The 25,041-nt window shown below is 40.6% G+C and overlaps 1 non-coding gene and 1 pseudogene across 1 annotated transcript; both read left to right on the forward strand.

Moving 5' to 3' along the window:
- Positions 1–1,843: 1,843 nt before the first annotated feature.
- Positions 1,844–25,041, forward strand: LOC141584693 (large ribosomal subunit protein eL8 pseudogene; annotated as a pseudogene).
- Positions 21,884–21,990, forward strand: LOC120364495 (small nucleolar RNA U13). Its single transcript, XR_005579744.1, has one exon. It is a non-coding gene; the product is annotated as a small nucleolar RNA U13 (small nucleolar RNA).

Below are 25,041 nucleotides of genomic sequence, written 5' to 3' on the forward strand. Positions count from 1 at the left end.
CACTTTCATGTAAATTATAGTAAACAACTTAGAAACCACCTCTTCTTTAAAAACTTGTGACTGGGCAACATCATGAGATTTGAGTTTGCCTCAGCTCTTTTTTCTTTAGTTAGACAAATCAAACCAATACTTGTACCATTTTGTTTTCAAATCGCAAACATTTATCTAGAAATGCAACGTGTTACCCAGAGATGGAATAATCTGGTTGAACTGGGTGCCAGTCCTGGATTTCTCTCCCACTGATTATCCCAGATCAGTTCAGTGATTGGCAAATGGGACCATAAGTTACTCGCTTTTGTACCCTAGTGCCTAGCATAGTGTCTGAATATAACTGACGTTTAAGTGTTTCTTGATTTGAAATGAATGCTTAGATGAGCGATCTGGTCCAAGCCACTGTCAGCTGATTATTTTCTCCACTAGTCCTAGTCACACTTCTGGCTAATGTAACCGCCCGAGGGGTTCACCTTGCCTGCTGCCTAGACTGAACCAATTCATCAAGACAGGGGAATTGCAACAGAGAAAGAGTAATTCATGCAGAGCCAGCTGTGCAGGAGACAGGAGTTTTATTATTACTCAAATCAGTCTCCCTGAGCATTCAGGAAGCAGAGTTGTTAAGGACAACTTGGTGGGTTGGGCCAGGAGTGCTGACTGGTCAGGGATGAAACCAGAGGGAGTTGGAGCTGCCTTCTTGCACTAAGTCAATTCCTATGTGGAGAGCCACAAGATCAGATGAGTCAGTTTATTGACCTAGCTGGTACCAGCTGATCCATCAAATGCAGGGTCTGCAACATATCTCAAGCACTGATTTTTGGAGCAGTTTAGGGAGGGTCAGAATGACTCCTAAACCACAATTTCTAATCTTTTGTGGCTGCTAGTGCTACATAGGCAATCTAGTCCCCAGGCAAGAGGGAGATCTGCTTTGGGAAAGGGCTGTTAATCTTGTTTAAACTATACACTGTAAACGAAGTTTCTCTCAAAGTTAGTTCAGCCTACGCCCAGGAATGAACAAGGATATCTCGTAGGTTAGAAACAAGATGGTATCGGTTAAGTTAGGTCTCTTTCACTCTCTCAGTCATAATTTTGCAAAGGTGGTTTCACTAACAAGCCAAGAACTGATATAAGACTCATTTCTTATATCAATAACCCATTACCATCAATCCCTGGGTCTGATTTGGATATGGGAGGAGGTAGAGAATAGGAGGTAGGACATAGTTAGAGATAGAAAAAAGTCAGGAGCATTGCACATGATTCCTCTTGACAAATTTGGTGCTCAAAGCAACCGAAGGACAGCAGAAGGTTGTCAGCATCTGGTGGGATTCAGAAAGTCCAGACTGATTCACTGGGCTTGGGGATGGAAATCTGGCATTTCACCCCCCTGCCCCCAATTTTAATGTGTCCAAGGGTGAGAATCATTGGGCCACTGTGGACTATGAATGGTTCCCTGAAGTTACTGAGTTTGGAATTTAATAAGTATATGGATTTCCTTGCCCACAAAAGGAAAAAGGTGTCTATGGAAGTGGGGTTAAGGGGAACAGACAGGGAAGCAAGCTTCACTTGATCAGCACACAATTTACTCCGAAACTTCTGTTTTCAAGACTGTGCACCTCTGCTCTATAGTTCCCACTCTCCCACTCCCCATACACACATCTAATCTTAACTATTGCCTTGAATAAAATAAATAGGAAACTGTTGTTTAGTAGATAATTTACTCCAGTAAAACATTGCTGACTTGCAATTAGAGCATAAGTTATTTAGAGAATATTTTCAAAGTTGTTAATTCTTAAAAATGCACTTAAAAAAGAACAAAATCACTTTGCAGCAACACGGGTGCAGCTGCAGCAACATGGATGCAGCTGCAGGCCGTTATCCTAAGCAAGCTAATATAGGAACAGAAAACCAAGTATCACATGTTCTCACTTATAAGTGGGGGCTAACTCTTGTTTTCACTCAGACATAAAGATGGGAACAATAGGCTCTGGGGAATCCAAAAGGAGGGAGGGGGACAGGGGCTGGAAAACTTCCCACTGGGTACTATGTTCAGTATGAGGGTGATGGGATCAATAGAAGCCCAAACCTCAGCACCACACAATTTACCCTAGCAACAAAGCTGCAAATGTAACCCCTGAATCTAAAATTAAAATGGAAATTGAAATTTAAATGAACATTAATTTCAAAATGTAGAGGTTTATGATCATTATTTTTTTACAGACACTGGCCAGGTGTGTTGGCTCACACCTGTAATCCCAAGCACTTTGGGAGGCCAGGGTGGGAGGATCACCTGACATCAGGAGTTCAAGACCAGCCTGGCCAACATGGTGAAACCTTGTTGCTACTCAAAATTACAAAAATTAGCTGGGTCTGGTGGCACACGCCTGTAGTCCCAGCTACTCAGGACGCAGAGATGGGAGAATCACTTAAACCTGGGAGGCAGAGGTTGCAGTGAGCTGAAATTGCACCACTGCACTCCAGCCTAGGCGACAAGGTGAGACTCTATCTCAAAAAATAAAATAAAATAAAAATAAATAAAAAAGATTTCACTCACAGACACTTAAAAAATAAAACACTATGCCCTATTTTTTCCATCAGTCTTTTCTAAAGAGAATAAAATATAAAAACAAATTTTTCTTTCTCGTCCAATACATAATACTTCAAAGCCTTTTTTTGACAATTCTTTTCATAGTGTCTAAGTGGCTTTCAGCTTCCCTATGTCTAGCCCTGTGTCTTGCTCCTAATACAGCAAGAATTCCACTGAAAAGTTTTGGTTGCTGATTAGAGTATCTAACAGGAACACAATTTCCCATACGCCTAAGCATTTTCTTTTTATAATTAAGATAATTTTGGGGGGAGGGGCGATAATCATTAATTTAGGAATTACTCTTAATAATTACCATGCTAGCTCCACAAACAATATTAGAAAAATGAAAACAAAAAGCAAAACCCTTCCCTTCTCAACAAACACTTGCTACTGCTTCTTTTTGGCTTTCAGTATTAAAACCAAATGAAACAAATGAACAGGTTTACAACCAAAAGTGGGGGAAAGACTAAGTGGGGGCATGGGAAAGGAAAGAATGACCATAAACAAATTTTAAAACATGAAGTAATTATTTCAGCAGAAGGCAATCTACTGAAGACCAAGACAGGAGGAAAATTAAGAGTCTTAAGTGTTTCTCCTCTTCCCCATAAGCATGACTCAGCATTTGGAATGAAACTCTTGTTTACTGTCTTTCAGATTTCTGGTGTCAAATAACTTTGGTGCCACCTAACTCCTTTCTCCTGTGCCTAAGAAAACTCAAGGATAGTCATGGGTATTCATCCTCACATGGCTACAAAAATCTGAAAAACTTTCCCGTTTTCACCCATTCCTGTCTTACAGAAGCCTAAGTTTTTCCACCATTTATTTATCTTGTTTTTGTATTGTTGTCAGATGAATTTAGATTGTCACTTATATCCTAATGTAACAAAATGAGCAAAAAGTTTATTATTATTATTATTTTTATTTTTATTGCATTTTAGGTTTGGGGGGCAAGAAGTTTTTTCCTTCCCAAACTTGGAGAGTAGGCTACCTGCTACTAAGACATCTTAAACTCAGCTTCTGGGATTGACCTTTTCCCACCATGTGGGTACCTTCCGATGATGAGTCTACCATGTACTTTTAATGACCACCACATGCCTAGATCCAACTATTTTAGTCCTTGCCCATTTCTAGAGCAAAACAAATTTTCCCCATAGCCAAATAAGTGTTCACTGGTTACCAAAGCTCAAAGTATAATGTATGGAATACTAAAATCGAACAGGACTATAAATGTTAACCCCAAATTTTCATTTTATAAAAAAATGAAACCAGCCCGGGTGTGATGGCTCATACCTGTAATCCCAGCACTTTGGGAGGCCGAGGTGGGCAGGTCACGAGGTAAGGTGTTCGACCAGCCTGGCCAACATAGTGAAACCCTGTCTCTGTTAAAAATACAAAAAATTAGCCAGGCATGGTGGCGGGCGCCTGTAATTCCAGTTACTCAGGAGGCTGAGGCAGGAAAATTTCTTGAACTCAGGAGGCAGAGATTGCAGTGAGTCAAGATCACACCACTGCACTCCAGCCAGGGCGACAGTGTAAGACTCCATCTAAAAAAAAATAAAACAAAGCTCAGTGGTATTAGAATATTAGCTAATGGAGCCAAGACTAAAATGAGAAACTGCTTGTTGTAGAACACATGGTGTGAGCTCAGATAATCTCTTATAAGTTCTTCAACCACGGCCTGGTTCTTTAGCTTTCAAGAACCTCAGTATCCTTATCAGTGAAGAATGTTAATATGAAACATTCTAATAGCGTTTGCTTTATCTCAGGCACTAGTCTAAACAAGATGATGTAATCTTTAATCCTCAGCATAACTATGTAAGTATTTGGTTTTTCTGGTTTTGTTTTCTTTTGTTTCATTCTTCCAAATGGGAAAATTGAGGTACAAAACTATTAAGTAATATGTTGAAGATAACACAGCTAGTAAATGGCCAAACTGGGTTTGAGTGTGATAATATATCTAAAATGCCTGGCATGTAAGTTGTCAACAGAACTATCACCAATGTCAGTTCTCTTCCTTAAACTACAGGCATATCCTGCCAAAACACTTTGTTCTGAGCTTTGTATGTTCACATATCTTTTTTTCACTATTTTCTTTTTTTCTTTTTTATTTATTTATTTATTTTTATTTTTTAGACGGAGTTTTGCTCTTGTTATCCACGCTGGAGTACAATGGCGCAATCTCGGCTCACCGCAACCTCCTTCTCCTGGGTTCAAGCAATTCTCCTGCCTCAGCCTCCCGAGTAGCTGCGACTACAGGCATGCACCACCATGCCCAGCTAATTTTTGTATTTTTAGTAGAGATGGGGTTTCACCATGTTGACCAGAATGGTCTCGATCTCTTGACCTCGTGATCCACCCACCTCGGCCTCCCAAAGTGCTGGGATTACAGGCGTGAGCCACCGTGCCCGGACTTTTTTCACTATTTTCTTTAATATGGGTACAGTTTAAATAGTTTACATGAATTAGAAAGTACTATATGCATCTAACATAATCTTATCCATTGTTAACAGTAGTTGCAAACACTAAGAAGTTAACCAAAAATTAAAGACTACAAGTTTACTGTTTACCAGTAAACAAAACTAATACAGAATATCTAAAAGATTAACAGGGCTGTCCCAGAAAATTTTAAATCCTTGAGCAGGATCAGACCAATCATTCTGGGATCTTAAGATGAGAACAGCTCACTTGATAGATCTCCACCTGCTTGTTACATGAATTCTTAACAGCAGAGTTATAGACATCTAAAAATATCCAGCAGAAAATCTTTCCATGTCAGTGATTCACAAAGAGTTAAGATCAAGAATGAAGTGAAAATATATGTTCCTTGAAATGATGAAATAAAAATACTAAATATATTTTTAAATAGGTACTTTGAGTTTTATTTCTGCTTTATAGGAACTGGGAACATATTCTTAAAATAAATGTTTAAAGCATCAATATAAAGTGGCACCAAGAAACTTACTTAGATTTAAAAGTCCTGAGGGTAAAGGAAATGTGTGCTCCTTCCCTAGGCAGGAATCCACTTTGTCCCTAGGACAGGGCAGCACTGAAAACAAGCTTTTATAAATGTTGATGATGTAAACTCAATAATGTTGTCTCTGGAACATAGCCTCCTGTTTCATAACAGCAGGAAAGTGTGGGTAAGCAGAAATGTCCCAAGAAACCCATGCAGAGATCATGAGTAAGTATTAAGTTCTGATGTGGGAGCTGAAACAAAATAGAGAATTGAGTTTTTCAGAGTAAAGCTTAGTTACCATCCCAGTAACAGGTAACTGAGCCGACTGTAAATAACCCAAAAAACTGGAGATTTGTTCAGCCCTACATCTGAATACATTTAATATAACCTGGAAATGGTTTAAATCTCATCAGTAAATGCTTAAAATAAACTTGACCACTGTTTATAATGTTATAATTTGATTTTTAAAAAGGAAAATGAATGAATTTGAATAGCAAAAATAGCACAACAATAGCAACAGACAGGATTTATGCCTGAACATGATTAGCTTTAAAGTGAGGATGTTGTATCTTAGCCTGGAAACATGTAGGCATTGACCTAATTTCTGCTAAGCCACAAAGAAAGGGTTTCATACACAGGGAGCATAGGCCATAGGGTAACAGGTGCGGTTCTTTGGCCTGAAAAGCCAATCTCCTTTGTTCCTCCTCTATCAGCAAAATCATCATATAAAGCCTGAAAATGGAAGACAGGAAAGCAGAGAATCTTTGTTCTGTTATCCTTCAGTTACAAATTAAAGTTCATTTTTGAAAGAGCTCTTTTGGGAGGCATAAAGAAGAAGGAGAAAATGGTTAAATGTAACATCCATCAAGGAGAAATTTTACAATTTAATGGAAAGTCTATTATTTGAAAATTCTCTAGACCATGCTGTAAATAAATAATCCTGTTCCCTTCCTGCTTAACTCTTAGCGAAGTTTCTGAGAATGAGACAACTTGACACATGAGAAACAGCTAGAAACTGGAACCAGGGCATCTAGAACCTTTTTTTCTAGTAAATCTAGCATAATGTGTATTCTTTTTCTTTTTTTCTTTTTTTTTTTTTTCTGTTCTTGCAGCCCCAGCTGTTGCATGTAATGTGTATTCTAAAAATATCTTTCAATAGTCAAATGTGGTACAAGTCCATTTTTATTGTGTTCTTTACTGTCAATCTGGTCCTCTTAAGAGTTTTGAAATACAGCAAAAGTCCTGCCGTCACAAAGATGCCTTCCTAAAGTGGGTCTCAAAGTGCTGGAGGATGAAATTCTAGTTTTTTCACATGAGGCCCACCGTGGACATAGGGTGTCCTTTCACTTTACATAGGGTGTTCTTTTTGTTCCTGCTGTTTCAGTAGGTAGAAAGCAAATAGTCGGCAGCCTAATGAGAGCTAAAGCAAAGACTGAGAAGCTGCACTGTGGTGGACTGAATAGTGGCCTCCCCAAAGCTATTCACATCCTGATCTCTGGAACCTGTCAATTTTACCTTATTGGGCCCAGCGGTGTGGAGAAGCAGGAAAGTTGCAGATGTGATTAAGTATCTTTTTTTTTTTTTTTTTTTTTGAGAGACAGAGTCTTGCTCTGTTGCCCAGGCTGCAGTGCAGTGGCGAGATCTTGGCTCACTGCAACCAACCTCTGCTTCCCAGGTTCAAGCAATTTTCCTGCCTCAGCCTCCTGAGTACCTGGGATTACAGGTGCATGCCACCATGCTCGGCTAATTTTTGTATTTTTGGTAGAGACAGGGTTTTACCATGTTGATCAGGCTGGTCTTGAACTTCTGACCTCATGATCCACCCGCCTCAGCCTCCCAAGATGCTGGAATTACAGGCAGAAGCCATGGTACCCAGCCTGTGATTAAGTATCTTGAAATGGAGAGATTACCCTAAATTATGGATGCGGGCCCTAAATGCAATCATACATATCCTTCAAAGAGAAAAGAAAAAGGAAGATTGTATGCACACAGCAGAACAGAAGACAAAGTGACCCTAAATACAAAGATTGGAGTAATGCAGACACAAGCCAAGAAGGCCTGCAGCCACCAGAAACTGGAAGAAACACAGAATGGATTCTCCCTAGAGTCTCCAGAAAGAGTGCAACCCTGTTGACCCCTTGATTTCAGCCTAGTGATGCTGATTTTCAGTTTCTGGCGTCTAGAACTGTCGGCCAATAAATTTCCTTTGCTTTAACAACCAAGTCTGCGGCAATTTGTTATAACAGCAATAAGAAACTAACACAGCTTTCTCCGTTTATTTCCCTTTGGCACTAATACCAATCTATCTTTCTAGAGCTAGATCTTCAGTACATCATTTACATTTGTAGGATGTTTTTAATTCAGAATGCCAAAGCAATTTACAACCATGTAAATGGGCTCAATTTTGTATCCTGTGGGACATTCAAGCAATACCAGATCCTTGTAAAATTTGAGAGATGCCTGGACCATTTTATTTTGTACTTTCCTAAAAAATACAGTATAATTTGAGTGTTTACAATTATCCAACTAATTCTTAGCAAAAGAATACTTCAGTAAGTATTTCCACAGCCTCATTTAGAGTTAAGAGCAGAATTTTAAATGTGGGGTCCGTGGCAGACAGATGGCTATACCACTGAGTTCCTCTTTCAAGCAGGACTTATTTTTCTAGCTCCTGGAAGCATCTTCAGCAAGTGGCTTTCAGCAGCCACCCCCTTCAAAATTTGTCTGGACTTCAGAGAGCTGCCTCAGTCAAGGTCATTCCTTTGCTGAGTTAGTTCTTACCCTACAAGTGAATGAGGCCAGGTTATAGAGACTCAGCCAGAAAGTTGGAAAATAAATCTGATGGGCCATATATGCTCTAGAACTCCCACAGGGGTTGATTGAGACTGCATCACAATCCAATTTCTCCCTCTGCCCAAATCTGCTTCTGCCCTCTTCCTTTCAGAAGTATTAATCCTAATAAATCACCTGCATGTCATATTCCATCTCAATATCTGCTTCTGGAAAGCCCAATCTGCATTAGAGCCCTTCATAACAAAAACCTTTGACTGTCACAGAATCTTAAATTAATTATTCCTTTTAAAAAAAAATTCTACTGGGATTGTATCTTTCCTTCCAGTTCAAAGAAAAAAATCATTTCCTAGAGCTGGCAGCCTCTCCAGCTTGCTCTCTCTATATATAAGGACAAAAGACTTCTCTGAGCTACACGTAGTTTAGGAATATGCGTTGCCAAAATCTTCCTCATGTCCTATTCCCTTCCAGGTGTGTCTACTTTAGATGTTTTTAACTTCAGTCATTCAATGGGTATTGAGTACCACTTTCGTACCAGGCACTCCTGTGTCAATAACAAGAGTGATATGGTTAGGCTTTGTGTCCCCCTCCACCAACTCTCATCTTGAATTATAATCCACAGGTGTTAAGGGAAAGACCAGGTGAAGGTAATTGAATCATGGGGCAGTTCCCCCATGCTGTTCTCATGACAGTGAGTTCTCATGAGATCTGATGGCTTTATAAAGGCTCTTCTCCCTTTGCGGGGCACTTCTTCCTTCTGTCTTGTGAAGATGTCTTGCTTCCCCTTCACCTTCTACCATGATTGTGAGTTTCCTGAGGCCTCCTCAGCTATGCTAAACTGTGAGTGAATTAAACCTCTTTCCTTTATAGAGTACCCAGTCTCAGGCAGTTCATTACAGTAGTATGAAAACAGACTAATACAAGGAGTATATGCTTTTATCACACACCCAGAGTATAGCACGTGATATATGTTAGGTCAGATTTCACATATGCCTCCCAGGCAAGGTAAAGTGCGTTCATTAGGCTAGTGTAAAACAAGTAGTGGTGGGGTCTGTGGCAAATTGAAGAAAGCATGCCACATCCAAAGGGGTTGGCTTTCTACATTAACCTAGTATCGAACTTTTTGTGACCAGCTAGGACAACCGGAAATTAACCACATCTTTTTCTGATGTAATATAAAGTCTGAACCATCACTTCTAGATAATTTTTTCCCCAAATACTTAACCTGAGTTAATTGACCCCTTAGGTATGAACTGTAGTCAACAGGACAACTGGTTCCTCTTCAACAATATTGTCACAGAAGAAAAGAAAGGGAGATAGGGTCTAACCTGGAGTAAAAGTGACTTAGGTGATATAATCAAATACAAAGCATATGTTTTAATTGAATAATGGCTTGAAAAGAAGATAAATGTAGGCCAGGCATGGTGGCTCACTCTTGTAATCGCAGCACTTTGGGTGATCAAAGCAGGAAGATCCTAGGCAATACAGTGAAACTTTGTCTCCATAGAGAGTGAAACAAATAAATTAGCTAGTTGTGGTATGCACCTGCAATCTCAGCTACTCAGGAGGCTGAGGCTGGAGGATCACTTGAGCCCAGGAGTTTGAGGTTACAGTGGGGTAGGATTACATCACTGCACTCCAGACTGAGTGACAGGCAAGAGCCTGTCTCCAGAAAAAAAGAGAGAGAGAAAAAAAAAAGAAAATGAATATAAATTACATTTTAGAAACAATGGGGAAATTTGAATATAAATGAGTGAACATGGCATAAGGAAATTACATTGTTTTCAGTGTATTAATATTGACGTTATGTAGGAATCTGTTCTTAATAAATGTGGCAAAGCATTAAGTCATTGAATTTAGAGGTAGATTAATAGATATTTTTCTTTCTAATTTACAATAAGCTTAAAGATTTCCATAATCAAAATTTTTAACATAAATAAAAGTAGCAGCCTCTACAAAGCTTTTGTCCATTGCTGTGATGGGGAAATTAAGCCCTGTGTTACTAAATACTCTGAATTTTCAAAATAAACTGGAAATCTGGAATTTTTGTGTAAGATGCTTTTTTGACTTTAGGAAAATATTAGCAGTCAAACCTTAAAAAGGCAATGAAACAAAACAAAAAAAGGTGCAGTTCTGATACAATTGCATTTGGATTCTAAAGCTCCCATCTAGTCTTCAAATTTACCACCTCTGATCTAAGTCCTTTGATTTTAATCTGTTTCCTTACATGTTAGCTCTCTGACTCTGTATCCCTGATTTTCTTCTTCCTCTCTCTCTTTGCCATACTGGCTACCGCTTCACCGGGTCCTTGAGCAGTTGCAGGATAATCTGAGAAGTAATCAAGCTATAGATTCATCTGTAGTATCAGATGATTTAACAAACTGAGAATTGTTTAATAATTATCCTAGAACACTAAACATTATCCTGATGATCTAAAATAGTTATTAAACCCCGTCACTTAAGATTATAAATTGCAACATCTGTCTTCAGGAAGCAATACTATTGAATGTAATATTTGCAAAACATTTACAACTGCTTTTAGTTATATCTCATATTCTACGATAAGTTGATAGTTTTTTTCCTTATTTAATGGCTGGAAACACTAGGCATGGAGTCCTGAAGGTAACCTGAATCTTTCATATGAGAAGGTCTTAGACATAGGCGAGTTTCCTGGATGATGGGCTGCTGCTTATCCAACTGAGCCACGTTCTCTCCAGCCCTTGTTTGCTTTATTAGGTAATTACCAAGCTGCATATTCAGCCCAGGTTCCAACTATATTAAGGGCTATTTACTGGCTAAAATCAATACCCTTTCGATTAGCCACCTGGCGTGGCTTTTGGTAGCTAAGCATTATTTGGGCTTGACTGCTTTTACTCCATTGGGGAGATAGGAAAGTGCTTTGTTTTGATTTTTTACACTTACTGGCTACTGCTCTTAGTGGTAGGAGATAAAGGGCAGTGGAGACCAGCTCTGCCTTGGCAGAACCTAGGAAAAAATACATAATATTTTACTGCACAAGGAATGCGGCAAAGAAAAATGGAATGACAAACACTGGTCTTACTATTTTAAGATTCTTTTTCAATTAAATCAATCTCTTTGGATATATATCTGATCCTCCAGGCACCATATTCGCCCCAAAATACAAAGATAAATAAAATACATTCTCCAATTTAGTCAAGTTGGAGAGAATGACACTGAAACAATAATTACCATAAAAGAATAAAAAGAGCAAGGCCGGGCGCGGTGGCTCAAGCCTGTAATCCCAGCACTTTGGGAGGCCGAGGCGGGTGGATCACGAGGTCGAGAGATTGAGACCATCCTGGTCAACATGGTGAAACCCCCTCTCTACTAAAAATACAAAAAATTAGCTGCGCATGGTGGCACGTGCCTGTAATCCCAGCTACTTAGGAGGCTGAGGCAGGAGAATTGCTTGAACCCAGGAGGCGGAGGTTGCGGTGAGCCGAGATCGCGCCATTGCACTCCAGCCTGGGTAACAAGAGCGAAACTCCATCTCAAAAAAAAAAAAAAAAAGAATAAAAAGAGCAGAAAGCAGATGTGGAACTGTGTCTTGAGATAGCATGGCAAGGAAATGATTTTCTTTCCAGAATGAAAAATGCCATAAAGGCTTTTTTGTCAGTGGTGGTTAAAACCAACCAAAAATGCTCTTTTTAGTGTAGGTATTTTATTACAGAAAGCACTCATGTTCATTTTGGAAACATGAAAATATATAGTCAAAAGAGGGAAAAAGAAACCCAGACCCTATAATCTGACCACTTGGGTCACAATTAACCCAGTGTTATTACTTTTAATGGCAAAAACTGCAACTACTTTTGCACCAACCTAATAATGTGCTACAAATATTTTGAGTGTTTTCTATGATATATACATGCAACTTATAAAAAATAATAGAGCCGGGCGCGGTGGCTCAAGCTTGTAATCCCAGCACTTTGGGAGGCCGAGGCGGGTGGATCACGAGGTCAAGAGATCGAGACCATCCTGGTCAACATGGTGAAACCCCGTCTCTACTAAAAATATAAAAAAATTAGCTGGGCATGGTGGTACGTGCCTGTAATCCCAGCTACTCAGGAGGCTGAGGCAGGAGAATTGCCTGAACCCAGGAGGCGGAGGTTGCGGTGAGCCAAGGTCGACATTGCACTCCAGCCTGGGTAACAAGAGCGAAACTCCGTCTCAAAAACAAAAACAAAAACAAAAAAAAAAAAAAAAAAAAAAAAAAATAATAATAATAATAGAAAGCAAAAAATATATGAAGACATGGGCTTTGAACCAGACCATTCAAAACCAAGTCTGGTCACTTACTACCTTTATGATCTTAGGCAATCTGATTAATCACTCTGAGCATTAGTTTCCTCATCTGTAATATATGACTAATGGGACCTACCTCAGTGGAATATTGTAAAGATAAATTAGAAGATAAAAGTACGATTCTTAGAACACTCCCTGGGGCATATAAAGCTCTCAACATATTTATTCACCTAGCAAATATTTATTGAGCTCTCCATTCTAAGCACTTAGACCACACCAGTGGACTAAATATGGTATTTTTTTTTATTTTTTATTTTTTATAAGACAGGGTTTCACCATGTTGGTCAAGCTGGTCTTATTGGTCAAGTTGGTCAATCAGTTTCTAATCTGATTACAGATAACATTACTTTGAATATCTTTGTATCCTTGTCCAATTGATTCTTTTTTTTTTTTTTTTTTTTTTTTTTCAGACGGAGTGTCGCTCTTGTTACCCAGGCTGGAGTGCAATGGCGCGATCTCGGCTCACCGCAACCTCCGCCTCCTGGGTTCAGGCAATTCTCCTGCCTCAGCCTCCTGAGTAGCTGGGATTACAGGCACGCGCCACCATGCCCAGATAATTTTTTGTATTTTTAGTCGAGACAGAGTTTCACCATGTTGACCAGGATGGTCTCGATCTATTGACCTCGTGATCCACCTGCCTCGGCCTCCCAAAGTGCTGGGATTACAGGCTTGAGCCACCGCGCCCGGCCCCCAATTGTTTCTTTAACAACAGATGGGTAGCCGAGCACGGTGGCTCAGGCCTGTAATCCTAGCACTTTGGGAGGCCGAGGCGGGTGGATCACCTGAGGTCAGGAGTTCAAGACCAGTCTGGCCAACATAGTGAAACCCCATCTCTACTAAAAATACAAAAATTAACTAGGCATGGTGGCAGGGGTGCCTATAATCCCAGCTACTTAGGAGGCTGAGGCAGGAGAATTGCTTGAACCCAGGAGGTGGGTGTTGCAGTGAGCAGAGATTGTGCCACTGCACTCCATCCTGGGTGATAGAGGGAGGTTCAGTCACCAAAAAAAAAAAAAAAAAAATCACAAAGACCACTCCTTGGTTTTATAACAGTGACATTATCTATAGGAAGTTACAAATCTTGTGACCTGTACCTACATGACTCCTGAGCACTAAGCAAGCTAGGGAACAATGGCTAGTTATCTCTTAACTATGTTTATAACTCGGCAGAATTCAGGCCCTCCAGTAATTCCAACCTTGGGGCCTTTCATTAGTTTTACAAAGATGGATTCAGTCCCCAAAGAAGTAGGAGGTTAGTTTTGGGAAGGGAGTATGATCCTTGCTTTATGGTTAAATTTTAAATTAAATTCATCCCATACTATGCCCATAAAAGAGCAAGGACAGGACAGTAGTTAGCTTATGAGGTTAGAAGCGTGATGGAGTCAGTTATCATAGATTTCTCTATTATATTTTTGCAAAGATGGTTTCACTGTCTACCAACCAATTTCCCTGACCTTAACTCCTATCACTTACTCCCTATTTTACTTCATTTCAACCACAGAGCCTTGCTGTTTCTTTAAAAAGCACATTTTACATCAAGGATGTTGAAATTTGCACCTGATATTCTCTCTGCTTAGAATACTCGTCACCCTTTTGCAGATTTAACTAGAATGTCACTTCCTCAATGAGGCCTTCTCTTACCACCCTATTTAAAACTTTTTATTTCAGAGAGAATCTCACTCTGTCACCCAGGCTATAATGCAGCAGCACAATCACAGCTCACTGCAGCCTCAACCTCCCTGGCTCAAGTGATCCTCCCACCTCTTGAGTAGCTGGAATTACAGGAGTGTGCCACCTTGCCTGGCAAATTTTTTTTTCTTTTGAGACGGAGTTTCGCTCTGTCACCCAGGCTGGAGTGCGGTGGCTCGATCTCGGCTCACTGCAATCTCTGCCTCCCAGGTTCAAGCGATTTTCCTGCCTCAGTCTCCTGAATAGCTGGGATTACAGGCATGTATCACCACATCCTAATTTTTATATTTTTAGTAGAGATGGGTTTTCACCCTGTTAGTCAGGGTGGTCTCAAACTCCTGACCTCTCAGGTGATCCACCTGCCTCACTCTCCCAAAGTGCTGGAATTACAGATGTGAGCCACCATGCCCAGCCTGCCTGGCAAATTTTTAAATTTTTTGTAGAGACAATCTCACTCACCCGCTGGTTGAACTCCTGGCCTCAAGCAATCTTCCTGCCCTGGCCTCGTGCAGCACTGGATTATAAGCATAGGCCTTCACCACTCTTCCTCATCAACATTTTTTTTTTTTTTTTTTTGAGACGGAGTTTAGCTCTTGTTACCCAGGCTGGAGTGCAATGACGCGATCTCGGCTCACCGCAACCTCCGCCTCCTGGGTTCAGGCAATTCTCCTGCCTCAGCCTCCTGAGTAGCTGGGATTACAGGCACGTGCCACCATGCCCAGCTAATTTCTTGTATTTTTAGTAGAGACGGGGTTTCACCATCTTGACCCGGATGGTCTCGATCTCTTGACCTAGTGATCCACCCGCCTCAGCCTCCCAAAGTGCTGGGATTACAGGCTTGAGCCACCGCGCCCGGCCCTTCATCAACATTTTTTAACCCCCTTATTTGGTTTGTTTTTTTTATCCATAGCACTTATCATGATTTAGCATATTATAAATTTTGTCTTATTATTGTGTCTGTTGTCAATCGCCCCATATTAGAATGTCACATGGGCAGGGATATTTGTCTGTTTTGTACATTAATGTATCATCAGTGACTGGAAGAGTGGCATGTAAAAGTCCTAAATGAAGTATTTAAAAGCTGGACATCGTAGCTTATGCCTATAATCCTAGCACTTTGGGAGGCCAAGTTGGAAGGACTATTTGAGCCCAGAAATTTGAGGCCAGCCAGGGAAACACAGTGAAACCCTGTCTCCGTAAAAAAATGAAAAATTAGTTGGGCATGGTGACTCAACTCTGTAGTCCTAGCTTCTTGGGAAGCTGAGGCAAGGGGATACCTGGAGCCCAGGAAGTCAAGGTTACAGTGAGCTATGATCCTACCACTGCACTCCAGCCTGGCAACAAGGTGAGACCTAGTCTCAAAAAAAGAAAATAAATATTTTAAAATGACTTAAATAGTTAATGAAAAGTAAAGAGTTTAGATTAGACTCCCTTTTTCCACAGTTTAATAAAAACACATGTTGTCTGCAATTGCAAAATCGTGGAATCAACCCAAATGCCCATCAACCAACAAGTGGATAAAGAAACTGTGGTATGGCCGGGCGTGGTGGCTCACACCTATAATCCCAGCACTTTGGGAGGCTGAGGCTAGTGGATCATGAGGTCAGGAGATGGAGACCATACTGGCCAACATGGTGAAACCCTGTCTCTACTAAAAATACAAAAATTAGCTGGGTGTAGTGGCACATGCATGTAATCCCAGCTACTCAGGAGGCTGAGGTAAGAGACTTCCTTGAACCTGGGAGGTGGAGGTTGCAATGAGCTGAGATTGCACCACTGCACTCCAGCTTGGTGACAGAGCAAGACTCCGTCTCAAAAAATAAAACAAACCCCAAGATACTGTGATATAAATAAAAAGGAATGAATTAACAGCATTTGCAGAGACCTGGATGAGACATCCCCCATTTGAAAATGTAAATGGCAATAATATCATAATCATTGAAAAAGCAAGTTTTTGTTAAAGTAATGCTAGTCCCAATAAACTTTGAAATTATTTTTAGAACTCATCCACTTTGACAACAATCCTGTGTGTTCTTCACATGTACCCCGAAAGCTAAAACACAATAAAATAAAAAAAAGAACTCATCCACTTTGAATATAAAAAGTTTATTTCTTTTTCAATAAAGTTCACTAATATTAATAATATACTACAGGCCGGGTGCAGTGGTTCACGCCTGTAATCCAAGCACTTTAGATGCCAAGGAGAGCGGATCACCTGAGGTCGGGAATTCAAGACCAGCCTGACCAACATGGTGAAACCCTGTTTTTATTTAAAAATAATAACAATAATAATAATAATATAATACCAAAGCGACCATAGCGTCACAGTGCTACAGAGCTGGAAAGTAACTTAGATCATTTGGTTCACATCTTTTCTATAAAGCATGTAAATATCTAAGCTATTCAGGCTTCAAATATTTCTTAGGATAAAAACACATTTAGATATATCTATAAGAAGCTTTAGGAATCCTTTCAGATAATAGACCTATTCTTTCCATTTTAATTTGAACTTTTTACCTCACATTGATTTTCTCCCCTTGAGCTTCATGTCAATTATCACAGAACTGTTGGGTTTGCTTGTAGTTTATATACAATTTTATGAATAGAGAAACATAGGCTGATAGTCATTTATATGTTAGTTATGTTCCATGACAATACTCTGCTTTAAAACACCAATTCTGAAAGCAATATTCTAATTTTGCTTAGAATGTTGAAATAATACATTGATGACATTTGTACTTTATGTGTATTTCAATTTTTAAATGGAAGAGAATAACATCAAGACCCTATTTTTCAATAATAAGAAAGAAATCAAACTTTGTCCCCAAGTGATATGTGCATTTGCATCAATTCTTCTTAATTTAACCTTAAAATTATTTAAGCAGAAGTGACTGAATTTTTGAAGCAAACTAAATTCAATTGAATAATTCTGATTCATTACTTATATTGAGCATATAAATTATTTTATCCGTATTCTCCACACTACCATGGAAAAAGATTCAGGAAATTGTTAAATCTTGTATTTGCATCCCAGTTCTGTCCCTTTACAGTGTTCCCTTTAATTTTCTAAGCCTCAGTTTCTTCACCATTAAAACAGGGAAATGCTACCTATCACAGAGCTGTTGCAAAGCAAAATGCCTATAAAACAACTTCATGACTGCATATGTACTATACATATAAAGGGCCATTATGCAATTATGATTATTACTTTCTTTTTCTATTTTTTTTTTTTTTTTTTTTTTTGAGATGAAGTCTCAATCTTATTGTCCAGGCTGGAGTACAATGGCACAATCTCGGTTCACCGCAACCCCTGCATCCTGGGTTCAAACAATTCTCCTGCCTCAGCCTCTCAAGTAGCTGGGATTACAGGCATGTGTCACCATGCCTGGCTAATTTTTTGCGTTTTTAGTAGAGACAGGATTTTACCACACTGCCCAGGCTGGTCTCAAACTCCTGACCTCCGGTGATCTGCCCAACTCGGCCTCCCAAAGTGCTGGGATTGCAGGCATAGGACACCATGCCTGGCTGATTATTACTTTCAATATCAGCCCTACCAAGATAGCCCCCAAAAGAATAAGCAAAGGTTATGGAATGTTGGTGAAATAGAGTTGCCATTTTTGCAAATCAGGGAAAATATATTTTGGCTCTATGTAGTTTCTTCTCTCAGTTTTATAATTACTTGTCCTCTTAACACATTGCTCATCATCCCCCTGCTCCCTCAGACAAGTTCTTGCTCTGTCACCCAGGCTGGAGTGCAGTGGCATGATTACAACTCACTGCAGCCTTGACCTCCAGGGCTCATGTGATCATCCTGCCTCAGCCTCCCGAGTAGCTGGCACTGCAGGTGCACACCATCATGCCAGACTAATTTTTGTAGAGAAGGAGTTTCGATATGTTGCCCAGGCTGGTCTCAAACTCCTGGGTTTAATTGATTCACCTGTCTCAGCCTCTCAAAGTGCTGAGATTACAAGCATGAGCCATTGATCCTGGCCTCATATTTTTAAAAGGTATAATTTTCTGTTTACATTTTTCCTTTAGGATAATCCAAAGCCAAATGTTGCTCATCTTTATACTGGTTAGAAGCAGGTTTTACAATATTGGTTCTCATTTGTTACACTATAGCTAATATTTATGAAGCTAATCTTATTATGTGCCAGACACTGCGGAAGAGCTTCAAGTGCATTACCCCATTTAATTCTCCCAGCAACGATATGAGATACATACAATTGTATGCCCTTTTTACCAAGAAGAAAACTGAGACAGAGAGAGGCTAAGTGTCCCTAAGATCACAGAACTAGTAAAAGATGGAGGTAGAATTTAAACCTTGGCAGTCTGACCAAATCCTGTACCTTTTTTTTTTTTTGAGACAAAGTCTTGCTCTGTCACCCAGGCTGGAGTGCAGTGGTGTGATTGTGGCTCACCGCAACTTCCACCTCCTGGGTTCACGTGATTCTCCTGCCTCAAACTCCCAAGTAGCTGAAACTACAGGCATGCACCACCAGGCCTGGCTACTTTTTTTGTATTTTTAGTAGAGATGGGGTTTCATCATGTTGGTCAGACTGGTCTTGAACTCCTGACCTCAAAAGATCTGCCTACCTCAGCCTCCCAAAGTGCTGGGATTACAGATGTGAGCCACTACAACTGGCCAAATCCTGTACTCTTAAGGATTATACAATGTGGTAAGTTTTTCATACAGTTGTCTGCAGGTATTTTTAAAGGCTGACTAGTATATCCTACCTCTTTGTTACTCAGTACTGCTAATAGAAACTTTGCATGGTTTCCAATGTTTTCAGATGACTTGGGCAAGCACTTTTGCTCAGGATGGTAAACTGAGACAAAGAAGCGACTTCATATCTAAATGAAGTTGGTTTTCCTGGCCAGGCATATATATTCCTAAAGCCTATGAAAGATTCTGTAGGAAGATTTCTTACCAATAATCCAAACATTTTAAATGCTGTTTTTATAATTTGTGTTGCTTCTGCAATACAAGATCTTAAGGCCGGGTGCGGTGGCTCAAGCCTGTAATCCCAGCACTTTGGGAGGCCGAGGCGGGTGGATTACAAGGTCAAGAGATCGAGACCATCCTGGTGAACATGGTGAAACCCCGTCTCTACTTAAAAATACAAAAAATTAGCTGGGCATGGTGGCTCATGCCTGTAATCCCAGCTACTCAGGAGGCTGAGGCAGGAGAATTGCCTGAACCCAGGAGGCGGAGGTTGTGGTGAGCCGAGATTGCGCCATTGCACTCCAGCCTGGGTAACAAGAGCGAAACTCCGTCTCAAAAAAAAAAAAAAAAAAAAGATCTTAAATTCAGATAATGATCATTATTTTTTGGAATTCCTTACACTTCTGTAGAACAACTTTGGATTTAATGACCCTTAAGGTCACAGCAGAAAATATCTTACTAGTTCCATGTCTTTCAGCTACTGAGTGCTAAAGGAAAAACTGCTAGAAATTTTCACTGCTGCTTTGTTTAATATACAGAATTTATGGACGGGCATGGTGACTCACTCCTGTAATCCCAGTGCTTTGGGAGACCGAGGCAGGTGGATCACCTGAGATCAGGAGTTTGAGACCAGCCTGGCTAACATGGTGAAACGCCATCTCTACTAAAAATGCAAAAATTAGCTGGGCATGGCGGCAGTTACCTGTAATCCCAGCTACTCAGTAGGCTGAGGCAGGAGAATTGCTTGAACTCAGAGGTGGAGGTTGCAGTGAGCCAAGATTGCACTATTGGACTCCAGCCTGGGTGACGAGAGTGAAACTCCATCTCAAAAAAATGTAAAAAAAAAAAAAAAAAAAAAAAGTTATCCAAATGAAGTACACAGACAATCTGTTATGGAGCCTGGACAAGTTGTCAAGAATATAAGCTCTGGAGTCAGAATTCCAACCCTCTACTTACTTTCTAAAGGATTTTAAACAAGCTACTTACCCACTTCCTTTTTCACCTGCTAACTAGAAGTGTTCTAATTTATGGTAATTATTTTGGTGTTCAAGTTAGACAACATCTAGTTTCTTATAAACACTATACATGGTATTGTTCATCTTTACCAACTCTATTATTTTTCTTCCACTACATAGAATTTGTCTTAGAAGTGGAAAAAAAAATCACATTAAAGTGGAAGTAATTTGTCTATGTTAGACATTCTGTTAATTGACCAAATGGAGTGTTCCTTTCACCAGTGCAATATCCTTTTGGGGTAAATGCTGTATATATATAATTGAGGAAAGGGGGACTAGTAAAGAGGTCTCCAAGTAACTAATAGCAGTATTTACCTTTTAAGTACAAAATCTAGATAAGGTGGTCATTAACCCTAGGGAGCAACACAAAGTCAAACGGTATATGACTTTGTAATGCAGCACTTTGCCATCATGAGTAGAGCTAAAAAATAAAGACAAATGTGTTAATGGTTCAACCGAAGTGAAACCTGGAAGTTCCTATCAGGGTATCTTATTTAGCTGAGATGGGTGGATTGCTTGAGCCTAGGAGTTCAAGCTAGGCAACACAGCAAGACCCTGTCTCTAGAAAAAATACAGTAATTTTTTTTTTTTTTTTTTTTTTAAAGAGCAAATCAAGCCAGGTGCAGTGGCTCAGGCCTATAATCCTAGCACTTTGGGAGGCTGAGGTGGGCAGATCATGAGGTCAGGAATTCGAAACCAGCCTGACCAACATGGTGAAATCCTGCTTCTACTAAAAAGCAAAAACTAGCCAGGCATGGTGGCACACACCTGTAATCCCAGCTACTCAGGAGGCTGAGGCAGGAGAATTGCTTGAACCTGGGAGGCAGAGGTTGCAGTGAGCCGAGAGCAAGACTGATCTCAAAAAAAAAAAAAAAAAAAAGGCCGGGTGCAGTGGCTCACGCCTGTAATCCTAGCACTTTGGGAGGCTAAGGTGGGTGGATCACCTGAGGTCAAGAGTTCAAAAACAGCCTGGCCATCCTGGTGAAACCCCATCTTAAAAAAAAAAAAAAAAAAAAGGCCAGGCACTGTGGCTCATGCCTGTAATCCCAGCACTTTGGGAGGCCGAGGTGGGTGGATCACGAGGTCGATCGAGACCAGCCTGGTCAACATGGTGAAACCCCGTCTCTACTAAAAATACAAAAAATTAGCTGGGAATGGTGGCGCGTGCCTGCAATCCCAGCTACTCAGGAGGCTGAGGCAGGAGAATTACCTGAACCCAGGAGGCGGAGGTTGCAGTGAGTCGAGATCACACCATTGCACTCCAGCCTGGGTAACAAGAGCGAAACTCCGTCACAAAAAAAAAAAAAAAAAAAATCAAAAAATTCAAGAAGTTAAGATGAGTAGTCTAGTAAATATATTATGTGCCAAATCAAATATATCGATTTTGCAATGATATTTATAGTATTGAATGTGAAAGTTAAAATATGTGATTGCCTCTCTGAGGTTTATTTCCTTCCTGCTTTGTATTATGCCTGTGTCTGCAACTCTCCATAAGCATTAATTATGTTTAATGCTTCTAGCTCCTAAAATAGTCATGAAAATAGAACCATAAACCTTTAGACTAGAAATTATTCTAGAAACTCATTCAGATCCTTCTGTAGTTTATAAGCATGATGAATTGAGTGTTCACCCACATGTCTGAGATGTGCTGCCTTTAAACTTTGTTATGGCATCACACATCGCAGCCAGTCTGAAATGGAAAAAAAAAAAAAAAAAAGCTAAAAGCTAATTTTGAAAAAGTGGCTGTCAATTACTTTTATCATCTATAAGCCCTCCTTTTTTCTTCTTTTTGAAATGGGATTTTGCTCTGTTGCCCAGGCTAGGGTACAGTGGCACAATCATAGCTCACCAATAGCCTCAGATTCCTGGGCTCAAGAGATCCTCTGCCTCAACATGCTTGACTGATTTTTTGTTAGCTGGCCACTCACTGTGTTGACCCAGGCTGGCGTCAAACTCCTAGCCTCAAGGGATCCTCCTGCTTCAACATCCCAAAATGTTGGGATTACAGGCATGAACCACCACATCTGGTCTGGGATGTTAACTTTGGAGAAAAGTTTATTTATGCAACATAGGTCCTCTCTCCTAACTATGTTGAATTGTTCCTTGACTTTCTAGGTTTTTTGTTTCTGTTTTTCAAAGATGGAGTCTCCCTCTGTAATTCAGTTTGGAGTATAGGGGTGTAATCATAACTCCCTGCAACCTCGAACTCCCAGGCTCAAGTGATCTTTCCTCCCACCTCAGCCTCCTGAGTAGCTAGGACTACAGGCATACACCACCATGCCTGGCTAATTTTTTTTTGTTGTTTGTTTGTTTTTTTTTGTTTGTTTTTGTATTGAGACAAGGTTCAGTGGGGAGATCATGGCTCACTGCAGCCTCAACCTTCCGGGCTCAAGTGATTCTCCCACCTCAGCCTCCCCTGTAGCTGGGACTACAGAGGTGTATGCCACCATGCCAGGCTAGTATTTTAGTATTACTTTTGCAGAGACAGTGGGCAGTGGCAACATCTCCGTATGTTACCCAGATTGGTCTCAAACTCCTGGACTCAAGTCAGGCACCCAGCTCGGCCTCCCAAAGTGCTGGGATCACAGGCCAGAGCCACTCCACCCAGCCTGCAGCATGCATTTCTAACCAGTTCCCAGGTGATGCTTTCAAGACCTCTCTTAGGACTACATGTTTTCAGCTTAATCAAACTTGTTTATTTTCTCTTAAACTGCAAACTTTTCATATTTCAAAGCAATGTAAAAAATTCATAGATTATTAATGCCAAGAAAAATCTTGGTAATTTAGAATACTACCTTTGACTGGGTTTGGTGTCTAATGCCTGTATTCCTAGCACTTTGAGAGGCCAAGATAGTCAGATTACTGTAGCCCAGGAGTTTGAGACCAGCCTGGACAACATAGCAAAGCCCCATGTCTACAAAAAATGCAAAAATTAGCCAGTGTGGTGGTGCACACCTGTAGTCTCAGATCCTTGGGAGGCTGAGGTAGGAGGATCACGTGAGCCTGGGGACCTCGAGGCAACAGTGAGCCATGATTGCGCCACTGCACTCCAGCCTGGGTGACAGAGCAAGACCCTGCCTCAACGAAAACAAAAACAAAAAAACATGGAGATAGCAGAGGATTAAATAAGTGCAAGGATCCACTAAAAGTTGGGAACAAAAGACTAATATAAAAAATGTAATGATTAAGAAAAATAGACCTGGCACAGTGGCTCACCCCTGTAATGCCAGCACTTTGGGAGGCCAAGGCAAGCGGATTGCCTGAAATCAGAAGTTTGAGACCAGTCTGGCCAACATGGTGAAACCCCATCTCTACTAAAATTCTGAAAAATTAGCTGGGCACGGTGGTGTGAGCCTGCAATTCCAGCTACTCTGGGGGCTGATACAGGGGAATAGCTTGAACTAGGAAGGTGGAGATTGTAGTGAGCCAAGATTGCACCACTGCACTCCAGCATGGGTGACAGAGCGAGACTCTATCTCAAAAAAAAAAAATTCTGGAGAATTATTTTGCAATGTGAATCAAAATTTGAAATGTACTCACCCTTTGATTTAGCAATTTTCCTCCCAGGAACTTATCCTGCAGATGTTCTTATACATGAACAAAATGGCATTCATTCAAGGCATTCACTGCAGCATTGTTCCTACTAGCAAAAGATTGGAAACAGTCTAAATGACCTCTGCTAAAGAACTGGCTTAAGTAATTATGGTACCTCCATGCCATGGACTTGCTCACTGTCTTCATGCATCTTACAATTACAGCTGGGTTCTTTATTTCCATGCTTTGATTCTGATCCTCAGGAAACTTGGCTTGGGGGCACTGCTTGTTATTGTGAGACAGAAAAAAATTATGCTTTAATTCTTAGTCCATAAAAGAGAGCTTAAAAAATGAACATAGAGTCACTGAAAAGATAAAGTTATCTCTATGTGTTCTAAGAAGGACAATTTTCCAAGATGTTTACTTCTGAGGGAAAAAAAGGATATAAGGATAACGTTATGTACAGCATGCACAATTTGTGCTTAAAATTAAATTGTCTCCCCTGTTTGAGAAAATGCCTAAGAATTTTGGCATTGTACAGAACATCCAGCTCAAAAGACACCTCACCCACTTTGTGAAATGGCCCCGCTATATCAGGTTGCAGCAGCAGAGAGCCATCCTCTATAAGTGGCTGAAAGTGCCCCTTGCAATTAACCAGTTCACCCAGGCCCTGGACCGCCAGACAGCTACTCAGCTGCTTAAGCTGGCCCACAAGTATACACCAGAGACAAAGCAAGAGAAGAAGCAGAGGCAGCTGGCCTGGGCCGAGAAGAAAGCAGCTGGCAAAGGGGACGTCCCCACTAAGAGACCACCTGTCCTTTAAGCAGGAGTTAACACCGTCACCACCTTGGTGGAGAACAAGAAAGCTCAGCTGGTGGTGACTGCACATAACGTGGATCCCATTGAGCTGGCTGTCTTCTTGCCTGTCCTGTGTTGTAAAATGGGAGTCCCTTACTGCATTACCAAGGGGAAGGCAAGACTGGGACATCTGGTCCACAGGAAGACCTGCGCCACTGTCACCTTCACACAGGTGAACTCAGAAGACAAAGGCGCTTTGGCTAAGCTGGTGGAAGTTATCCTCACCAACTACAATGACAGATATGATGAGATCTGCCATCACTGGGGAGGCAACGTCCTGGGTCCCAAGTCTGTGGCTCACATGGCCAAGCTCGAAAAGGCAAAGGCTAAAGAACTTGCCACAAAACCGGGTTAA

The sequence above is a fragment of the Saimiri boliviensis genome, chromosome 5, assembly GCF_048565385.1.
Source record: "Saimiri boliviensis isolate mSaiBol1 chromosome 5, mSaiBol1.pri, whole genome shotgun sequence".
Classification (NCBI taxonomy): Eukaryota; Metazoa; Chordata; class Mammalia; order Primates; family Cebidae; genus Saimiri; species Saimiri boliviensis.